Genomic DNA, 23,984 nt, shown 5'->3' with positions numbered 1-23,984 from the left:
CCCCCCCCCCTTCCTCTCTCTCTCTCTCTCTCTCTCTCTCTCTCTCTCTCTCTCTCTCTCTCTCTCTCTCTCTCTGTTCTTCCAGTGTCTTTCACGTCGACCTGTCCCTCCTCCTCCTCCTCCTCTTACATTCTTCACTCCATCACCATCCCTCGCTCCATCCTCCACCTTCCTACCTCCGTCGTTCTGTTCATCTATCGCCCCTTCCCCTTTTTCCATCTACCATTCCCTCCTATTTCTCTGTCTATCACCCCTCCCCTTTCCCCGTCAATCACCCTCTCCCCTCTCCCTGTCTAGCATCCTCTCCCTGTCTTTCACCCCTTCCTCCATTTATCTCACCATCCCCTCTCCCCTTCTATCACTTCCTCCCCTCTTCCCGTCTATCACCCTATCCCCTCTCTGCCTATCACCCTCTCCCCATCCCTTACTCTTTCCCTTCCCCCATGTATCACCTCTCCCCCTCCTCCACTCAACACCACCCACTTCCCCCGTGTATCAACCCCCCTTCTCCACCGAACTCCACCCACTGCCCCCATGTATCACCCTCACCCTCTTCTGTTCAACGCCACCCACACCCCCTCCCCCGTGTACCAACCCCCCCCCCCCGTACCAAAACACCCCCCCCCCTCCACCACCCAACACCACCCACTTCCCACGGGTCAGATTTTCATTTCTTTAACTTTCTTGGGGAATTCGGTGATACGTCTTTTTATTACTTTATCTCCCCGACAAATCAGATCATCCGAGTTTTATTCGTGTTTATGGTCAGTGTTTGTGAGTTTTGTCCCGTAGGCGAGACTTAATTTTTGTTGTTGTTGTGTAAGACTTCCTCAGTGACTGACGGAGTGGGATTTTTTTATTTGTGTGAAGATATTAATTGAACGTAAGGTACGATTCATGGAAATATTTCTTTATATAGATATGTGTGTGTGTGTGTGTGTGTGTGTGTGTGTGTGTGTGTGTGTGTGTGTGTGTGTATTTGTGTGAACATGCAGGAGGGTGAAAGGCATGTACGGGATAGAGTGCTTTGGAACAATTTGCTATGCCAGGGTAGGCGTGCTGCCAGTGGCCTGAAAACATGGTACACCATGGAGAGGTCTGTGGGACTTGGATGTGGAGAGAGAGCTGTGGTTTCATTGCATTACAAATGACACCTAGAGAGTGGATGTGAGCGGATGTGTCCAGGTAACAGAGGAAGAAAGGCCACAACCAGGCCCCACAGACCTCTCCCTGGTATACCCCGGATGCTCCCCATGTCATGATTCAGTCCATCGACAGCACGTTGACCCTAGTATATATATATATATATATATATATATATATATATATATATATATATATATATATATATATATATATATATATTTCTTTCTTTCTTTCAAACTATTCGCCATTTCCCGCATTAGCGAGGTAGCGTTAAGAACAGAGGACTGGGCCTTGAGGGAATACCCTCACCTGGCCCAATTCTCTGTTCCTTCTTTTGGAAAATTAAAAAAAAAAAAACGAGAGGGGAGGATTTCCAGCCCCCCGCTCCCTCCCCTTTTAGTCGCCTTCTACGACACGCAGGGAATACGTGGGAAGTATTCTTTCTCCCCTATCCCCAGGGATAATATATATATATATATATATATATATATATATATATATATATATATATATATATATATATATATATATATATATTTCCTGGGGATAGGGGAGAAAGAATACTTTTATGCATTCCTCCCGTGTCGTAGAAGGCGACTAAAGGGGACGGGAGCGGGGGGCCAGAAACCCTCCCCTCCTTGTCTTTTAACTTTCTAAAATGGGAAACAGAAGAAGGAGTCACGCGGGGAGTGCTCATCCTCCTCGAAGGCTCAGGTTAGGGTGTCTAAATATGTGTGGATGTAACCAAGATGAGAAAAAAGGAGAGATAGGTAGTATGTTTGAGGAAAGGAAGCTGGATGTTTTGGCTCTGAGTGAAACGAAGCTCAAGGGTAAAGGGGAAGAGTGGTTTGGGAATGTCTTGGGAGTATAGTCAGGGGTTAGTGAGAGAACAAGAGCAAGGGAAGGAGTAGCACTACTCCTGAAACAGGAGTTGTGGGAGTGTGTGATAGAATGTAAGAAAGTAAATTCTCGATTAATATGGGTAAAACTGAAAGTTGATGGAGAGAGATGGGTGATTATTGGTGCATATGCACCTGGGCATGAGAAGAAAGATCATGAGAGGCAAGTGTTTTGGGAGCAGCTGAATGAGTGTGTTAGTGGTTTTGATGCACAAGACCGGGTTAAAGAATACTTCCCACGTATTCCCTGCATGTCGTAGAAGGAGACTAAAAGGGAAGGGAGCGGGGAGCTGGATATCATCCTCTCTCGTTTTTTTTTTTTTTTTTTAATTTTTCAAAAGAAGGAACAGATGGGGGGCCAGGTGAGGATATTCCCTCAAAGGTCCAGTCCTCTGTTCTCAACGCTACCTCGCTGACGCGAGAAATGGCGAATGGTATGAAAGATATATATATATATATATATATATATATATATATATATATATATATATATATATATATATATATATATATATATTCTTTTCTTTCTTTTAAACTATTCGCCATTTCCCGCGTTAGCGAGGTAGCTTTAAGAACAGAGGACTGGGGCTTTTTTGGATTATCCTCACCTGGCCCCCTCTGTTCCTTCTTTTGGAAAATTAGAAAAAAAAAAAAAAAAAACGAGAGGGGAGGATTTCCAGCCCCCCGCTCCCTCCCCTTTTAGTCGCCTTCTACTACACGCAGGGAATACGTGGGAAGTATTCTTAATCCCCTATCCCCAGGGATATATATATATATATATATATATATATATATATATATATATATATATATATATATATATATATATATATATATTAAGACGAGAAATATTCAGGTAATTTTAAAAGTGTTATAGATTTTTTTCTCTCTTGCTTTCACGAAGACATTTCCAATTAGCCACTCTGACACACTTGCAGATGTCGTGGCCTGCATCTGGGTGGAACACAGGTCTGGTGAATTATTAATCTCGCTGGTATATATATATATATATATATTTCTGCACGGCAAAAATAGTGCTTGGTAAATGAAACAAAATACCAGCCTTCCAAAAAATCCTATTCGAAAGAAAATATCAACTCCGCGAAAATTATATTTGATGTTATTACTAACTCCTCGAGGGAACTGTAAATTAGCAGCGATGAGTAATATATGGCCTTCCCGAGACTAGATTCACCTTGACGCTAATTATACATAAAACCAGACTTAACGTATGCATGTCATATTCACATGAGTTACTCTTATTCCACTGGATATTACCGGTGCACGCGCGTGAGCCTCTGGGGGAAAAAGAATAAAACCCGGTGGAGTGAGTGAGGACCTAGATTACTACTCCAGCTGGTTCATCGTGCAGCTTCTCTGCTGACACGCAGCCCATGACACCTCTCTCTCTCTCTCTCTCTCTCTCTCTCTCTCTCTCTCTCTCTCTCTCTCTCTCTCTATATATATATATATATATATATATATATATATATATATATATATATATACATATATATATTTCTTCTTCTTTTTCTTCTTCTTTCCCCTCCTCCTGTCCCCTTCGCTAAGCGCATGAGCATGAGGGCCAGAAGTGTTGTGCCCTGGAGCCAGTCGCCACCCAACAGGGAATGTGACATTGTGACAACGGCTGGTACGTCTCTCTTCCCTGTCCTACATTGTTATTTCTCTCTCTCTCTCTCTCTCTCTCTCTCTCTCTCTCTCTCTCTCTCTCTCTCTCTCTCTCTCCCTCTCTGTGTGTGAACAACATCCCGCCATAACATGGCCAACGTGATGGCACAGTTTCAGAGATACGTCTGGTGCCGTATTTATTTTCATTCCCCTTTTTTCATTCCAGCTGGGGTTTACACACCCGTTTTGTATTCGCAACGAGCAATCTGTTTGTTGATGGCGTATAGACAAAACAAGAGTTCCATCACTTTATATTCCATATCCAGGGGAAGCAAAAAAAAAAAAAAAAATATGTCATGAAGTTGGACATTATTTATTGGTCATGAGATTGGATAATGGGAAACCTCAACTCCTGATGATTTGTTTCTGAATTGTGTGTTGATGGGTCTTCGCAGACATTACTAACAAATCGGGAATTTAATTTTGAAAATTAATTACCTGCGGACTTGATTTTGTCGCAAACTCACTTATTGTTTGTTAAATGAATATATTCGCCAAACTTATATTTCAGTTTGCAGAAATGTGCTTAAAGCAGAGAAGATAACGAACGTCTGTTTCTTTATCACTAGCCATTTATATCCGTTTATGGACAGCGAACCGAGGATTGGATTCGTTATTCGCATGTGTTCGTTTGGTTTTCGTGTGCACGTGTAACGACTTCGACAGTGCCAGAGAGAAAAAAATAAAAGCAAGATGGTGATAATGGTGTACAAATGGTAGTGATGAAAGTGAAATAGTTGTTGTCATCTCTTTACAGTGAATGATGAAAACATCCAATAGAACCCCGTATTAATGAATAACAGCAGCAGCTACCTGCTGGTGATGTGAGCCTGATGGGATTTGAGGGGTTTAGACTCCGTTGCTCATGGATGTGAGACGAAGGGTATTCGATTTCTTGTAATCGAATTGTTATTTCCCTATTAGGAGCGATCTTAGCCTAGCGGTTGGCGATCCCGACTATCAAGAAAAAGATCCCGGGTTCGAATCCTCGTTGTTGGAGGGTATTATGTATGTTCTATTTGATGAGATCGAAAGCTCTGGTGAAGTCAGGGAAGGTGAGGGCCACAGAGGTCTTGCGTTCCTCTTGATTGTGATATATAATGTCAAGGAAGTGACTGGCAACGGTGGTTTTCATATGAATAAACTGCCAAGTTCTATAGAGCTCTTCCTCTGTGTGTGTGTGTGTGTGTGTGTGTGTGTGTGTGAGTTTTATTCATAATTTCGTAAGTAGTCGCAAGTGGTGCTCTCTCTCTCTCTCTCTCTCTCTCTCTCTCTCTCTCTCTCTCTCTCTCTCTCTCTCTCTCTCTCTCTGGCAGATGGGGAACCCACTGCGGATGATAAAAGCTTAGCGCTAACCCTGGACAATTTTTTTTTTTTTATTCGTTCAGCAACAGGATTTTTAAGATGGTAATAGATAAGACTCGCACGGTACCAGAATTTACCGTAATAGTTAGAGAAGTACTAACACAGACAGATAAGTTGAAGATTGATAAAAGCCCAGGTCCTGATCGTTTCTATCCACGAGTAATTAAATACTTCAAACACTAAATTGTCAAACACGTTGGCCTATATTTTCAATAAATCTCTCCAGGATGGAATAGTCCCACAGGGATGGAGACTGGCAGACGTCAGTTCCTCTATTTGAAAAGGAAAGCTCTGAAATGCCCGGTAATTATCTTCCGATTAGAGCCTCACATCAATTATATATAAACTTCCGGAGTCGATTATCAGAGATGAAATCGTAGCTTATCCGGAACAGCACAGCATGATCAATAATACACAGCACAAGTCATGCCTTACGAACCTCCGTGAATTTTATCATGAATTATTTGATGCCCATGATGGAACAAAAGCACTAGGTGTTATACTCTTAGACTTCCAAAAATCATTCGACAAAGTCCCCCACGTTAAATTGATGCATAAAGTTCGGCACTTGGGGATTACTGGTTGCCTAGGAAACTGGACAGAAGCCTGGTTGTGTCATGGGAGGCAGAGAGTCGCTAGTGAATGGTGAATCATCACTGTGGCCACCCGTTTATACGATGATATTGATGTGGGGCTGAATGACTCAATGTCCAGATTTGCACATATGAAAATGACACTCAAGATCGGCAATGCCTTATTAACTAAAGAAGATGATAGGCCAAGAATACAAGAGGAAATAGACAACATCGCTGAGCGGTCTTGAAAATGGCCAATATCATTTAACATCAATAAATGTCACTGTTACACGAAGGAAACCTTGGATAAAGACTTGGTTATGAACTGATGGGCGACGAGATAAAGGACACCCCTAGTGTGAGGCATTTTGAGGGTCTCTTGTCTCCAATATCTTCAAATTCTCCCAGCATTGTAATGAAGCTGCCATAAAAGCAAATAGAATGTTAGAGTATATTAACAAAAAATATTTCGCACAAGAGCGAGGAGGTGTTATTTCCTCAGTCTAGTTTAGATCCCACTTCAGCAAGGATATTCTCATTTTGGAATTTATGCATTGAAGAACAACTCAATTGATTCCTCCTTCCGTAACAAACCGTATGAGGAGAGATTGCGAAAGTTGAACTTGTTCACTCTAAGCAAGAGGCTTCTCCGAGGCAAATTAGAATTTTTTTTTTTACGTACGTAAAGGATACAACAACTTCGATATTGAAAATTTCTTTACAGTACCGCCAGCACTGCCAACGGCAGGATTTAGACTAAAACTTTGAGATCACCAAGTTAATTTGGACTGGGCGAAATATTTCTTCACGAACGATTTTGTTAACGCGCGGAATAAGCGCCCAGAACATGTTGTTCAGACCAACACTCTTAATATCTTTAGTATTAGGCTTGATCGTCACTTGTCACTCTCCGGTACTGAATGATTTATTTAATCAGTCATCATAACGTAGTGGTATATTATGCCACCTTTTCAACCACAGGTCTCTTGTTGTCCATGTTGCTGTAACGTACCAATATTGTCTAACCCAAGTCGCCTGCTTTAAGAGAGCAAGAAAGAAGTATTGTATCATTCTTCAACATCAGGTATATTATAGACATGGTAAGTCGAGAGACTGGAGCTTAGGTTTATCCTTCTTATGGACTTTTTTAACAAAAAGTGATGGGATGCATGTCGTTGGTGATGGGATGCATGACATATTCATGTTCATTTTACCATACGGCTTTCCTGTAACGATATCCTGCAAGGTATTTTTTTTTTTCTACCTGTGTTCCATCCGGCGTGTTGCCGGAAGAAGTAGAAGGTGGGGAGAGAACCTTGACTTTGCTATTCATGTCTTCTACTGCTTATAATGGGACTGCATTTGTTTCTAAGTAGAGTTAAGGCCTGACCGCCTCGCTTGAACCAATGGGTCTGTGTATGTTATTAACGCTCTCTCTCTCTCTCTCTCTCTCTCTCTCTCTCTCTCTCTCTCTCTCTCTCTCTCTCTCTCTCTTTCTCTATCTATCTATCTATCTATCTGTCTGTCTGTATGTATGTATGTCTCCAGATGCACTAACATCCATTCCCTCTGATTGCCCCTCCGTCTCTGTTATTCCTCCTGCAGCAAAATCCTGACAAGAAAATATCAGAAACAGCAATCGGAGTTTCCATTTCAGTAGCAAACATTTCCTTTCGGATATCGGAGATAGGATACGAGGATTTAGAGAGAGAGAGAGAGAGAGAGAGAGAGAGAGAGAGAGAGAGAGAGAGAGAGAGAGAGAGAGAGAGAGAGAATCTTTAACCTGTACGTCTGGGGACTGCTCGAATGACATTGACGGGAGGGTCCTTCGTTCTCTCAAAAGTGTGAACTATTATTTTCTCTCTTTTCCCATAAGAGCTTCCAAGGGTTAAGCTCAACGTTCGGCCAGATTCCGGATTTTGAATTAGCTGAACATTCCTACATGTACATTATATCTCTATCTACATTCTACACGTTTGAAAAACACACACACACACACACACACGGGCTTCCGTGGCGTAGTGGATAGCGTTACTGACCATTAGTCACCACGGGCCAGCCCGGGCTCGGACCCGAGCAGGTTCGAATCTTGGGCGTAGCAGTCGGCTTACACCCAACCCAGGTGTTCATCCTCCTTTCAGGGCTGGTCGATAAATGGGTACCTGACATAAGCTGGGGGTGTTTATGTGTGCGCATAAGCAGTAAAGACATGGTACATACATAACAAGGTTAAGAGACGGGGCAAACACGAGTGTAAATCACTCTCCCCCGTCATAGAAAATGGTAATCACAAATAGTAATTATACACTCAGACGCAGTGATCAGACGGTGAGGGGGCCCCATATACTGTGAGGGTTAGTGTGGTCCTAGAATTAACCTTTAACACCTGATGCAGGTGATAACACCTTCTGGTATTGGATGTAGCTTGTAGCTTGAAGGCCTTAATGACCCTGGTAGTTGTCAGGCCTGAAGCCCACACAACCAGCGAACCATTACTGGGCCTCTGTGGTGTAGTGGTTAGTGTTGCTGACCGTAGGCTAACACGGGCCTTGATGGGTTCGAATCCTGAGCAAGGCAGTCGACCCACATCCAACCTAGGTTTTCATCCCCCCCCCCTCCCCCCATTTTGGGGTTAGTCGATAAATGGATTAGGCTGGGGTGTAAATAAATAATGAATAGATAGATGGTTTATTGGATTTAGGGATCCATTCGGCTGAAAATACACAGTTAGGATATAACAGATATTACAGACCAGGAGGTCATGATAGCTGGTAGCTAAGTAATCATAAAACAGCTTAAGATGGAGATGGGCTGGATATTTCTACACTCTGGATAAACCAATGGGTGAGGTACATCTAGACAGACAGGGTGGTAGATATCCAGTGATGGTGACTGAGTAAATATTGTGGTTTATACATTATGCACTTGGTTGAACATTAAGAGATGAACGATTACAGTAATACAGTAGTTGACATACCACACGCCTAACTGAACTGTTCAGTTGCATGGCTGTCTACTTGTTCATGGATTATGACGCTCACAGTGGTAGGTATAGAACTGTTCTCACTCTGACTCACAGATACTAATCGCACACTGTTCTCATTCAAGCCATTCAGAATGTTTCTCCTGCACAATCTCGCCACCATCAGCCTTGTGTCACCGGAGATCCCTCGTCCCCACATTGCAGCTCAGCACTGCAACAGAAGTCGAGCCCATTTGAACTGGTTCAGACCGCTGCAACAACTTGCCCATCTCAACTAGTCTATACATCAATGTTGAAAGAACGAATGTATGGTAACTTCATCCTTGTCTGTTTAACGCTATGCCCTCCACTCGCCCTCCGTTTTCTGAACCCCCTGTTCATTGCTGTATGCATTTTCTTTGTATAATCTCAGCAGCTGATTTCATAAAACTGTTACCGTTATTGTCATTATTGTTGTAATTATTATTATTATTATTAGTAGTAGTAGTAGTAGTCGAAGCTGTAGTGGTAATATTAGTGTTAGTAGTAGATTGACAAACAACAGACCATGAAACAAGCAAACCAACCACACACACACACACACACACACACACACACACACACACACACACACACACACACACACACACACATGTAAGGATGAACGACTCTAGCAGCAGCAGTCAGTTGCTATTTATATATAAGGTGAATCATGCTAAACTTTTTTTATGATATAACAATCCATGGATCGATGTTTCAGCCCCAGGGAGGGAGGGAGAGAGAGAATGGTGGCAGGGGTGGGGTGGTGGGGGGGATCTGTGTGGGGTGGAGAATGGAGGGAACGTGGCGCGGGGAGATTAGGGAAGAGGAGGGGAGGGGGGGAAGGAATAGGAAATCAGGAAGGAAGAGGGGGAAGGATTGCCAGAGGCGGGAGGCGGAAGAGAAAGGGGGAAGGAAGAACAGAACCAGAAGGGGAAGGGAGATAATGAGATGAGTCTGCTGCCAGCCAACAAAGAAAACAGTCCGAAAACATACAAATTTTTTATATTAATCTCCATTCTTTTTTTTTTTTCCTGCCATGTCCTCCATCGGTAGGATACAATTGACTTCCCAGAATTATGCGAAACCTAGGAAGGACTACAGCAGCTATAATACTCACCTCCCGGTTATGTTTTATGTCCTCGCGTAGCACACGAGAGTCACAGTTCCCTAACGCTGGCCACCGAAGACTTTGATGATGGCGTAAGCTACTCAGGATTTACCAAAACAGGACGGCAATTATAGCGAAAGAAGATGTTGTCATTACCGATTAACACCACCTCGACCAGACATGATTACTGTGAGGCTGACGTGTGTATCGACTCCTGCAGGAGACCTCGAGAGCAAACAGAAACACACAAAGCAGGTGGGAAAAGATTCATATTGAGGACGTGATCATCGCCTGAGGGTGTTCAGGCCGTGGTCCTGTCGACGGCCGGGGCTAACGTCACCGGCATTTCTCCTCTTTCATGAAAAGAAATTTTCGACCAGTTATTCGCGCCGTTGGCTTTGGCATCCGGCCGACACCCACCCCCCACCCTCACCGACCAACGCTCCTGCGACAGAGTGGGTGATGGTAACTGTGATTGCCGGTCCTTTTCATTACTCGGAGGGTATCGAGAGAGAGAGAGAGAGAGAGAGAGAGAGAGAGAGAGAGAGAGAGAGAGAGAGAGAGGTCGATTGATGTGTAAGTGACTCTTTCTGTCTCATGCTTACGCTGTGTTTATTTCTCTATCTTGCGTCTTTTCTGTCTCCCCTCTTTCCTCTAAGTCTCCCTTTCTCTCTCTCTGGCAGGCAACCATCGACCAGGGTGGCACTACCGACAGAGCGTTGAGGGGGTTTGTTAGGGTGATAGATTGCGCTAGCGCTATAGTGGCTGTCAATTTCCTCTCCTCAGTCCTCAGGTTGCTGCTGTGTAACTTTCTGATTCATATACACACACGAGTTACTGACGTTCATTCTACAAACACACCCTCTCTCAGTCTCACACATGACATCTAACAGCATGTAACTCACGCGACTCCTTATTCTGAACTCGAAATTATCCTACAGTAAAGTGCTACCCTCAAGCCTAGCCTAATGGCACTAATGGAGCTTGTATGGATGCAAATTGTGTGTCCTAGATGAAAAACTGCGGAAGAGGGCGGATGTGTTGGAGATGAAATGCCTTTGGTGGAGTGAGGGTGTACAAGGGCGTGCGTGGGATAGAGCGAATAGGAGTGATTTTGGTTCCATAGGGATGTATGTGCGTTCAGTATGCTGAGCCAGGGCATATGAAGCGATCATAGGAATCAAAGAGAGGTATGTGGGTCGTGAGTGTAGGTAGGAGGTTCTGGCTTGGGCGCATCATACATGACAGCTAAAGAGTGTGGATGACAACAAATGAGTGCGGTTTGTTTGTGTTTTCCTGGCGCTACCTCGTTAACGTGGGATATAGCGAACAAGTACAAAAAAAGAAAAATGTACGATTCAGTAAGATAGAAGTATGGTGACTTTATCTGTCAGGCTACAGACTACAGCGTTTAGTTACAAAAAGGCTAATCCCTACAGTTTTATTTGTTAAATGGGAAACTCTATAGAGGAGCGAACCATCAATTTCAGCACCGAACTGCGGATTATTACAGAGAGTATTACATTAATTATACTCAGGCTGCGGAGTTTAATGTTGCTCGAGAGCGGGTGTTTGGTTATTTGAAAGCAGCTCATCGCGTCCCTTCTCTGTGTTATCTTACTTATTTTAGACGAGCTTGGAACCATGTTTACGAGGGTCAACGACCCTTAAAGTCGTCTGGGCCTATAGTCATTAAAAGGCGCTTCAAGTCTCGTCTACAAGCGAACGACAGATAACAGAAGACCTGATGGTCACCGATGGAGTTATCTGCTGGGGGACAGTAATACATGGGTTTACATGGGAAGAGAAGATAACAGGTATACCTGGTTGGTTCATGACGACATTATCTGCCTGAGGACAGTAATACAGAGGTAAACTAGATGGCGGGAAACCTGATGGTCAGTGACGAGGTTATCTACTGGAGGACAGTAGTACATGGGAGTTAATGGGAAGGACAGACAACAGAAGACCCGATGGCACAACTTGATTTTATGTACTGGTGGAAATTGACAGCACCTAAACCACCTTGTCTTGTTAGTCACAAACGCCGGGATAACTCTTAGATACATGTTGGGCAGAAATTCAGCCTCTGGTCTGGGTGTCAGTGAAAAGCAACGCAAAATGATGATAGGCAGGTTGAGTGTAACTAACCATTCCCATGCTGATTACTTGTGATTACTTCTGGTGGAAGTTAACCTCCCGTCCCTCACCCTTCCCTCCTCTTAACCTAACATGGATGGCATTCTAAGCCTCGTGAAGAACATAATCCCGATTCATAAACAGCGTAGAACACGCTAGTCTTATTTTTTTTTCACTTTTTTTCTTTTCAATTAAGCAGACGCTCTGAACGTACGTAGTTTAATTAAAAGACATTCTGAACATAGCGAAATTACATGTAGCTAAAAGCGTGTTGTTTTATTTCCCTCGCTGTTTCTAATTTAGTGAACATTCGGAAACTAATACTGACAGATCTCAGCCATGAAAAAGCGCTCCACGAAGTAATCGCAGGCCCATCAGTCAGGCACATCCCTTAAGCATGGCCAAGCCTTGTATAATTAAACAAATAAATCGTGTTCAGAATCACTGACACTAATGGAACTACTCCCTCAATTTATTTTCCTCGTTCCCTGCATTTAAATATTTTGCAAGGAAAATTAAATGTACTTCGCACCAAGTAATAAAATATCACCACTTCAGCTGCGCGATGACTGCAATTTACCGACTAAATGATTTTGCAAACTGTCTCCAATCATCATTACCCCCAGACTGAATGGCAGTTAAGCTAAACGCAGCCCTGTAATGGCGAATAGGGCCTGGTAATAGGGAAATAGGTAAATGCGTCCCAGATTCCGGCGTTCGACGATTGCCTCGGGGTCCCCCTGCTTTCACAGCCTACCATGCGTGAAGAGGCGGAGGGTCCCCAGGCCTGCCTGATTGCCCAGGTCTATGCACCTTCAACCCCGATTACCCAGCAAGCATATGAGCTGAAAAAGGCTCCCAAATGCAGTGATTGCAACCCAGCTTTGCTGCCATCGATACCATGGTATCCTGAGCTGTTTTTCTGTCTTCTGTAGCGACACCAGGAGCGGGCCAAACGCACGCTGAGGGAGATGAAGTGGGGGGGAGGGGGACTCCCAGACAAAAGCGCAGCGGTCAGTCTTCGTCTGGACGAAAGTTAGGGTAGGTGAGGCGGGTGGAGGAAGGCAGTACCCTCTCTATCCAGCAGTTTAGATCGGTTTTCACCTCCAAGGATCATATCAGTACCATCTGGAGATGGTCAGCGGACGTGAGTGAACGTGAGCAGATATTACTCCGTGTGTGCGTTCTGACCGAGGCTTCGAAGAGGCCAGTTCATGGCGAAGGTGGCTAGAAACTTATGGGTAAGGGAGGGTGAGCGATGGTACTGTTCTAACACACACACACACACACACACACACACACACACACACACACAACAAAACAAAACAACCCTGAATTTGTAAGTATAATTGGACATTTTTTCTAATGTTTGTTACCTGATGTAGGCACAAGTATTAGGTCGTGGAAGGATATTGTGAATAAGGCCAAGCAGCAGGAGCAGCTATAGCAATAGCAGCAGCTGTTGCAATAGCAACATTACCAACAGCAGCAACTATAGTAGTAGCAGCAGCTGTTACAGCAGGAGCAGATGCAGCAGCAACCATAGTAGCAGCAGCAGCTCTAAAAGCAGCCAAGTTGGCTGTATATCTGTGTGTATGTCACGAGGAGAACGATATAGGCTCGTGCTTCCATACATGCTTGAAAATATATGAAACAACATCCAGAGAGGAAGATAGGAATTGTCAATCCTGAATCATAGTAAATTAGGTAATGCTTCTGAATAAGTCGAGGGTCTAGTATCCATTCTCTGAGACTTCATATCGACGTCTGTATAAAGTTGCTGTACCCAAATCTATTCAAATAAATACTGCCGGATAATCTATACGGCAATATATCAACAGTTTTACAACGAAGGTGGAAATAATGCGCAGTAAAACCAACAGGATGGCAAGCGGTAATTTCAGGCGGGGAGGCAGTATATTTCTAACATTTTACCCCGTTAAATGTATTCGGTATTTATACAATACTTCCTCCGATTACGGCGCAATACCCAAATTACATCTAAGTTTTTACCCCGTCGTACTGGTTGCTCCCGACTGTCCACTCCAAATGTTTTGGAAATAATTTTTTTTTTTGCTTTTTTTTTTTGAATGAATGTACAAAACTGTGCCTGGCGGAGGAGGGGAAAAATTTGGGCTCCAGTGCGCGATGCTTGAATGAGGCTGCGTGAGGATAAAGTGTGGAGCTTGGAGAGGTGGTTAGCCAGGAGGAAAATGCTCTGCCATGAGCGTGAGGGGAAGTTGTAAACACTTTGTGAAAGAGTACACTTGCTCCGGTTCGGGAGGTATTGTGGGCAGGCATGAACAGTGTATGTGTGTGTGTGTGTGTGTGTGTGTGTGTGTGTGTGTGTGTGTGTGTGTGTACTGCATCCACTGGTTGATGCGAAGGGAGAGGGAAGTGATTTTTTTCAAACTAGTTTTGCTGGTGTCTAACTCAGGAAGGGGAGGGAACGCGCTCATGGTGGCCGGTGATGTGAATGAAGAAGAGTAGGGTCGACTGATGGGGGTTGTATGAGGAAGGCATGAGGACAGCGCATGTGGTATTTGCATACACTAAACAGTTTGTTCATTACTAACACCTTTTCAGGGACACTAGCTTAGCTCATTCGCATTCGTGGTATAGTTCAAATAGCAAGAGGCAATACTGGGAGCGGGTGATGAGATAATGGGAAAGATTTATTCTTTATTATAGCAGTGACCACATATAGAGTGAAGGAATAATTACATGGATTGGATATCAAGTTAGGGTAGCACTGGATCGTACTCAGACTCCGTGGTTGTCGAATGTTCACGTGAACAGAGACGTTAAGTTGTTTATCGCAGGTGATAGAGGCTGAGGTGCAAGAGACGGAGAGGCTGGAGGGTCGGAGGGTGACTAGGTTTGCCAGATGCTCTGTGTACTGAGGTATACTGAGCATGACCAAGTGGGAAGGGGTGGGGGGGATTTTGAAGAATATATTAAAAGAAGAAGGCATGAATAAAATGATAATATCTGAGGCGGGATATTTACTGTGGGAGAGACGGTTCCAATGCGAGCGCCATGAGAAGGCTTAGCGATTCAAACAATTTGAGGAATGTGTTCACTGAAGATGGGAGAACAACTGTTTGAAATGCTGAAGAAGGTGCTAAGCGACTGACATGACTATGAACGTAGGGACTTAATACTGCGGACGATTCATAACAAATCCAATAGATTTCCGTTCCACTCGCCTCTCTTGTGGATTATGTTGGATGGCACTTCCATACCAAGCCATTGTTCGGAATTATGCAGATTCCAGTTAAATGATTGGTCCCCTTTTTCCCCCGAAGGATTCCCTACCATAACCCCCTCCGGTTCTCGAGAGTCTTATAGACGGTACGTGGTGTTAGTCTTAGAAGTTCCAGTCGTGAGGAAAGAAGGCTTTGAATACACTCCCATGGTAAGGAATGCTGGGGCATTATATATGCACATGTATTTCTCTGTAGTGAGGAGTGTTTGGCACGTACACCTGTTCACAGTTCAGTCTTCTCATCCATATCATACTATCCTTTACCGCTGTCCCACCTCTCCTTCCTTTCCTCCCTCCAACCACCCCTATTAAAAAAGAATAGTCACAAAAGCAATACGTCTCTCCTCCCTCTGAAGTTGGACACGAAAACAAAGGACAGCAGGAAATCCAGAGTCCACGTGAGAAGCAGACCAGTGGATAACACGACCACAATATCTCTCTTGACCTTAGAAGGGCCAGAAGCCAAGTTGTTTTGACCAGTCAGTCCGTCAGTGGGCGTGAAGTCAAGGAACAGGATAAGTTCTCGTATCCTCGCGAGCCCCTCATACCAAAAAAAGGAATGTCTGGTAAGAGAGATGTTGTTCCCGTGTGCAGCTTAAACACATATGGAACCCAGAAGGGAAGAATGATAGGGTTGCATACTGTGGGTAAAACTCTCTGATCCCAAAACTGAAAGAAATATATGTCCAAGAAAACAAAAAATAGGATGTTCTAGATGCTGTTTTTTGGATGAAAGAGGAAATTCTCTCTCTCTCTCTCTCTCTCTCTCTCTCTCTCTCTCTCTCTCTCTCTCTCTCTCTCTCTCTCTCTCTCTCTCTCTCTCTCTCTCTCTCATCAGGCTCTATGCCCTCTTTCAAGCTTCTTACTGTACAAGACAGCATATCACCGAGGACAATGACGTTACACCACATGCAGAACTGAGCCATATTTCTTCGCATCCATTTTGCTTTTAAAGTTGTTTTTTATTTCGAAATACTTAAAATCCCGCTATATCAACACCTTATATATATATATATATATATATATATATATATATATATATATATATATATATATATGTATATTTCTTTTTATAGCCTTACTTATTTACACTAAAAGTAACAGGAACACTTACAAATAACAGAGTAGCAAAATGCAATACCATTTAGCACTCCTGCCATCGAAACTATGAACACAGGCAGAAAATATGTCTGCTTTTACCTTTATTGGCTTTCAAGGTAATTTTGTGCCACAATTTATTAATATAGATAAAGAAACAGAGGAAAGAAAACTTTAATTTTTCGGCGGCATTTGAATTGTATGAATGAATAACACCAGTTTGAATTTTGTCTGAACTTGATACTAGGAACCATAGTGAAGTACCTATATTTAGAATGTCATGTGGGCACTGCAAATTGTAAGCTTTTAAGTAGAAACCAGGCATTGTGGGATGTAGATGGAAGCCAGGTCGTCTGAGATTCATGTGGAAGCCAAGCAGTGTGGGATTTAGGTGGAAGCCAGGCAATCTGGGGTCTGAGGAGAGGCAGGCAGCGTGGGATCCACGTGGAAGCTAGGCAGCTTAGGGCCCACATGGAAGCAAGGGAGCTTAGGATCCAGGTGGAAGCTAGGCAGCTTAGGGCCCACATGGAAGCTAGGTAGCTTAGGATCCAGGTGGAAGCTAGGCAGCGTGGGGTCCAGGCGGAAGCTAGGCAGCGTGGGATCCAGGTGGAAGCTAGGCAGCTTAGGGCCCACATAGAAGCTAGGCAGCTTAGGATCCAGGTGGAAGCTAGGCAGCGTGGGGTCCAGGCGGAAGCTAGGCAGCGTGGGATCCAGGTGGAAGCTAGGCAGCTTAGGGCCCACATGGAAGCTAGGCAGCTTAGGATCCAGGTGGAAGCTAGACAGCGTGGGGTCCAGGCGGAAGCTAGGCAGCGTGGGATCCAGGTGGAAGCTAGGCAGCCTTGGGGGTTCAGGTGGACGCCAGACAGCCTAGGATCCAAATACATGTGGAAGACAAACGACGTTGCTTTCCGGGTAGAAGCCAGGCGGTCATGGAAATTCATATCCAGCGGTAACCTCGTGAAATCGAGGAAGACTAGAGTCTCATAAAATCAAAACTGACAGAAAATAAGTTCCACATCAAGGAAAATAGCCTGAATGAAGCATCTCTCAGTCAAGAACAAGACGAAATATCTCCTTGTCTGAGGGAGGGACACGTCGAAGAGCTGTCCACAGTAGTACATAAGGTCACCTAAGAGTAATGAATCGCCATTAAGCAAGTAGCCACAGAGAGAGAAAGAGACGACTGGAGTTAGTCTGAGAAACACACACGTCCAACCTCAACAGACAAAAAGAAAATCGGTTATTCCAGGAGAGAGTACGAGGGCACGATCCAGCCACCCTGGACGATCCATACCTCTAGTGCCAACACGGGAACGTTTTTTATTTATGTCTTGGTGTCTCTGGCGAGATAGAGTAGGTGGAGGGCTCAGCCTTCTAGTCTCCGGGGGATAGAAACATTTCTCAAGCTTTCCCCTTGATACCTGAGGTTGATTGTGGTTGTGTGTGTGTGTGTGTGTGTGTGTGTGTGTGTGTGTGTGTGTGTGTGTGTGAGTGAGTGAGTGAGTGAGTGAGTGAGTGAGTGAGTGAGTGAGTGAGTGAGTGAGAGAGAGAGAGAGAGAGAGAGAGAGAGAGAGAGAGAGAGAGAGAGAGAGAGAGAGAGCACCAAGACCACATGCCTTTCTGATGTTAACAGAGGTGACACAATCAACCTCCAACATGCCAACGCAGTTCACATTTCCTTAGTATTATTTTCTCTCTCTCACCAGAAGACCCGATGATCTCCCTCCGTCCGCGTTTCACTGTGGAGACACCGTCGAAGAACAAACTTACCGTGTGCATAACCTCCCTCAGAGACCACTCTTCCCTCCCCTCGAGTAAATGTAGACTCCTGGGTATTACCAGTTATTGCTGTGTGTGTCGCTTTCTAAGCCCCCCGGGGGCGAGTTATGATCGTGCCACACATATAATATCTGGCGTACCAACTCTCCCCTCCCCCCCACACGCACCCTCACGGATTCAACAGCCTTGCTGGTTTCCTATTCTCAGAACGTGGAATTAGAATATTGATGTACGTCCGGGTAATGGATAGTAATCATAAACTGCATATGTGTGGTAAAATGACAAGGACAATGATGAGTCCATGTTGTCGCACTGCTAATGGAGAAAGAGAGAGAGAGAGAGAGAGAGGAAACATTTTAGGATGAGTTTTCTTTCACTGACAAGCTTCTCATGCCTTGCTTACCAAACACGCACGTCGTTCGACGCACAGACATATACACAGGTGTGTATATATATATATATATATATATATATATATATATATATATATATATATATATATATATATATATATATGGGATGAAGAAGTAAGATTGTTAGTGAAAGAGAAGAGAGAGGCATGTGGCCGATTTTTGTAGGGTAATATTGCAAATGAGTGGAAGATGTATAAAAGAAAGAGGCAGGAGAACAAGAGAAAGGTGCAAGAGGTGAAAAAGAGGGCAAATGAGAGTTGGGGTGAGAGAGTATCATTAGATTTTAGGGAGAATAAAAAGATGTTTTGAAAGGAGGTAAATAAAGTTCGTAAGACAAGGGAATCAATGGAAACTTTAGTGAAGGGGGCTAATGGGGGAGGTGATAACAAGTTGTGTGATGTGAGAAGGAGATGGAGTGAGTATTTTGAAGGTTTGTTGAATGTGTTTGATGATAGAGTGGCAGATACAGGGTGTTTTGGTCGAGGTGGTGTGCAAAGTGAGAGGGTTAGGGAGAATGATTTGGTAAACAGAGAAGAGGTAGTAAAAGCTTTGCGGAAGATGAAAGCCGGCAAGGCAGCGGGTTTGGATGGTATTGCAGTGGAATTTATTAAAAAAAAGGGGTGACTGTATTGTTGACTGGTTGGTAAGGTTATTTAATGTATGTATGACTCATGGTAAGGTGTCTGAGGATCGGCGGAATGCTTGCATAGTGCCTTTGTACAAACGGAATGGGGATAAAAGTAAGTGTTCAAATTACAGAGGTATAAGTTTGTTGAGTATTCCTGGGAAATTATATGGGAGGGTATTGAATGAGAGGGTGAATGCATGTACAGAGCATCAGATTGGGAAAGAGCAGTGTGGTTTCAGAAGTGGTAGAGGATGTGTGGATCAGGTGTTTGCTTTGAAGAATGTATGCGAGAAATACTTAGAAAAGCAAATGGATTTGTATGTAGCATTTATGGATCTGGAGAAGGCATATGATAGAGTTGATAGAGATGCTCTGTGGAAGGTATTAAGAATATGTGGTGTGGGAGGCAAGTTGTTAGAAGCAGTGAAAAGTTTTTATCGAGGATGTAAGTCATGTGTACGTGTAGGAAGAGAGGAAAGTGATTGGTTCCCAGTGAATGTAGGTTTGCGGCAGGGATGCGTGATGTCTCCATGGCTGTTTAATTTGTTTATGGATGGGTTTGTTAGGGAGGTGAATGCAAGAGTTTTGGAAAGAGGGGCAAGTATGCAGTCTGTTGTGGATGAGAGAGCTTGGGAAGTGAGTCAGTTATTGTTCGCTGATGATACACCGCTGGTGGCTGATTCGTGTGAGAAACTGCAGAAGCTGGTGACTGAGTTTGGTAAAGTGTGTGGAACAAGAAAGCTGAGAGTAAATGTTAGTAAGAGCAAGGTTATTAGGTACGGTAGGGTTGAGGGTCAAGTCAACTGGGAGGTAAGTTTGAATGGAGAACAACTGGAGGAAGTGAAGTGTTTTAGATATCTGGAAGTGGATCTGGCAACGGATGGAACCATGGAAGCGGAAGTGAATCATAGGGTGGGGGAGGGGGCGAAAGGTCTGAGAGCGTTGAAGAATGTGTGGAAGTCGAGAACATTATCTCGGAAAGCAAAAATGGGTATGTTTGAAGGAATAGTGGTTCCAACAATGTTATATGGTTGCGAGGCGTGGGCTATAGATAGAGTTGTGCGGAGGAGGGTGGATGTGCTGGAAATGAGATGTTTGAGGACACTATGTGGTGTGAGGTGGTTTGATCTAGTAAGTAATAATAGGGTAAGAGAGAGGTGTGGTAATAAAAAGAGTGTGGTTGAGAGAGCAGAAGAGGGTGTTTTGAAGTGGTTTAGGCACATGGAGAAAATGAGTGAGCACAGATTGACCAAGAGGATATATGTGTCAGAGGTGGAGGGAACGAGGAGAAGTGGGAGACCAAATTGGAGGTGGAAAGATGGAGTGAAAAAGGTTTTGAGTGATCGGGGCCTGAACATGCAGGAGGGTGAAAGGCGTGCAAGGAATAGAGTGAATTGGAACGATGTGGTATACCGGGGTCGACGTGCTGTGAATGGATTGAACCAGGGCTGCTGAAGCGTCTGGGGTAAACCATGGAAAGTTTTGTGGAGCCTGGATGTGGAAAGGGAGCTGTGGTTTCGGTGCTTTATACGTGACAGCTAGAGACAGTGTGAAAGAGTGGGCTTTGTTGTCTTTTCCTAGCGCTACCTCATGCACATGCGTGGGGGAGGGGGTTTTCATTCCATGTGCGGCGGGGTGGCGACGGGAATGAATAAGGGCAGACAGTATGAATTATGTATATATGTATACGTTGAGATGTATAGATATGTATATGTGCTGTGTGTGGACGTGTATGTATATACATGTGTATGTGAGTGGGTTGGGCCATTCTTTTTTCTGTTTCCTTGCGCTACCTCGCTAACGCGGGAGACAGCGACAAAGTATAATAAATAAATAAATATATATATATATATATATATATATATATATATATATATATATATATATATATATATATATATATGTGTATACACGCAACCATTCTAGCCTAAGCCAGGTACCCAGTCTATCAACCATCCCCTGTTGGAGGATGAACAGCCGGGTTGACTCTGGACCTGCTGCTGCAATCCGGATTCGCACCTGTGCGCTCGACCCCGGGCGGCCCATGAATGCGACAAACTTGTCCATCTAAAATTCGAATACTGCATTATGTGTAGGGATTGGGAAGGTCGATTACTGCCCAAGTACTTCCCGCGTGTCACAGAAGGCGACTAAAAGGGACAGGAGAGGGGGGAAGAGGGGTGATTGGGAGGAGCGCCTGGAAATCCCCCTATCCTGTGTTACTTTCCAAAAGAGGGAACACTGGAAGGAGGTAAGTGAGGCTTATGTTACTCTAAGGCTCAGTCATGTGTTCCCTACGGTACTTCGCTCATGCGGGAAATAGCGAACATGTGAAAGGCGTATATATATATATATATATATATATATATATATATATATATATATATATATATATATATATATATATATATATATATATATATATATATATATATATATATATATATATATATATTATCCCTGGGGATAGGGGATTAAGAATACTTCCCACGTATTCCCTACGTGTCGTAGAAGGCGACTAAAAGGGGAGGGAGCGGGGGGGCTCTAAATCCTCCCCTCTCGTTTTTTTTTTTTAATTTTCCAAAAGAAGGAACAGAGGGGGGGCCAGGTGAGGATATTCCAAAAAAGGCCCAGTCCTCTGTTCTTAATGCTACCTCGCTAACGCGGGAAATGGCGAATAGTTTAAAAGAAAGAAAATATATATATATATATATATATATATATATATATATATATATATATATATATATATATATATATATATATAATCTAACCCGTGTGTAAGACCAGACACTCAGGTATGACCGCATTATTTTGAATCTTCATTAGGAAATAATGAAAACCGCTATCGTTTATCTACAGTGCTTTACGGGCCACTCAATCGACTCGCTTACACCGAATGATAAAGTGTTTGTTGTTTACAAACGGGCGCACACTACCTTCCTGGTGATAATCGCAATCAACAAAGCTGAGAAATATTCACGAACGCCACGCATGTGAAGGATATCGACCGCAAAAACACGGGATACAAATGTCTGTGGTGTTGGTTTTTTGATAGTATCATTAACGCTTCAGGAAGACAACGTGGAAGGTCATTCTCATAAATATATATATATATATATATATATATATATATATATATATATATATATATATATATGTATATGTATGTGTGTGTGTGTGTTACTCCGTTTTAAGTGGATAAGATATGGAAATTTCTTCAATGTTAATCACTTGTATACTTCGTTACCTGAGGAAATGACTCGCTCTCGCACCCCCTATACAACCTCTGCTAATTGAATATCAACAGATTAATCGTGTTTCCCCGTGGGCACGCTATTCCCTTCGGGCATGTACAACAACGGGTAAAAATAACGGTACAGCTTCTCGTGTAGGGACACACACCCTGTTCGAACTCGGCTTCCTTTACCAAACATTATTTCTAGTAATTATGTTATCATCTTGTTTTGATCTAATTGTCGAGAGCAGACTATGATGGAATTTGTTCAGTCTAATCACTTGACTCACGGCAATGCAGGCAGTGTCGTGGGGAAAACATTTAAGACACTAGACAGACTTGAATGTATAGAGTTAGGCGAAATATAGGCGAATATGAGGCAAGTGTTAAGGGTTGGCTGGGGTCCCCATGTGTTCGGTACGTAGATGCACATTATACGAGTTGCATAATGACCCAGGTTTATTACAATTAAGATTCTCATTATACAACTATGTATACAGCAGGGGCTAGTTTCAGAGGTAGACAGAGGGTCTACACACACACACACACACACACACACACACACACACACACATACACACACACACACACAGTATAGGATAGGTTAGTATATATATATATATATATATATATATATATATATATATATATATATATATATATATATATATATATAGCAGAGAGGTATACGAGACGAGTTACAGAGGTCAGTTGAATTAATAAATTGCGTAGTTTATAAAGTAGGAAAATATGTAAAGGTGTAGGATTGGGACGGGCTGACTCGTGGCTGCACCTGAAGACGAAATAGAATAAGGAGAACCAGTTCTATTTATGTCCTCAAGGAGGAAAAGTTTACAGGAAGTCACAGAGGTCAGCAAAGGTCAAGGGTTTTACTGGAACTCTGGCAGCCGCACACGCTCACATAAACTCTGGAAAACAAAGAATTTTCGTAAAAGTGAAGTATGAAACGTATACAAGTAAGTCATGGGATGTCTGCGTTTTATCAAGAAATTTGAACAGTTAAACCTTGAAATATGTACGGACAACTCCTTACAATCGCAGTAATTAAACCACGAATCGTGTGTGATTTAGTACGGTAACCACAATGCAACCGTAATCGTATATTTCCTGATGCTTATAAGATGTCGTCTTACAATGCTAAATTATAAGGCGTTGCCAGAGAAGCAGTCAATGATTAATCGTGTTCATCTCTCGTTATCCCGTACTGTATATATATAAAACTAATCTTTTGTGTTCGATGCTTCACGCCCTTACTCACCTATTCACCATCTTAACCTGCCAACAGCATTCTCTTTCTCCTGTTTGCATTAATCCGGCCTTCCCAGCCTCCCCATTCATCTGCCATGCCAGCTGTACGTCTCCCAGAGTTCGTCTGTGTTTGTGTTTCTTTTGCGAGCAGACTCCCTCTCTCTGCCCGTCCATCTCACCTCTCGCTTACAAGATCTCTTCCTCCGCCTTTCCACCTCATCTCACATTTGCGGAACCTCTCACTCTGCCTTTCCACTTCATCTCTCGCACACAAATTCCGTCCTTCCATTCCCTCACCCCCAGCTCCAGTGTTTTGCCTCACCTGTATAGATTCCTGAACGTTCCAGATATATTCTGTATTCATCA

Source organism: Panulirus ornatus, chromosome 13 (genome assembly GCF_036320965.1).
Source record: "Panulirus ornatus isolate Po-2019 chromosome 13, ASM3632096v1, whole genome shotgun sequence".
Lineage (NCBI taxonomy): Eukaryota > Metazoa > Arthropoda > Malacostraca > Decapoda > Palinuridae > Panulirus > Panulirus ornatus.
Note: the sequence above shows the minus strand (reverse complement) of the source record.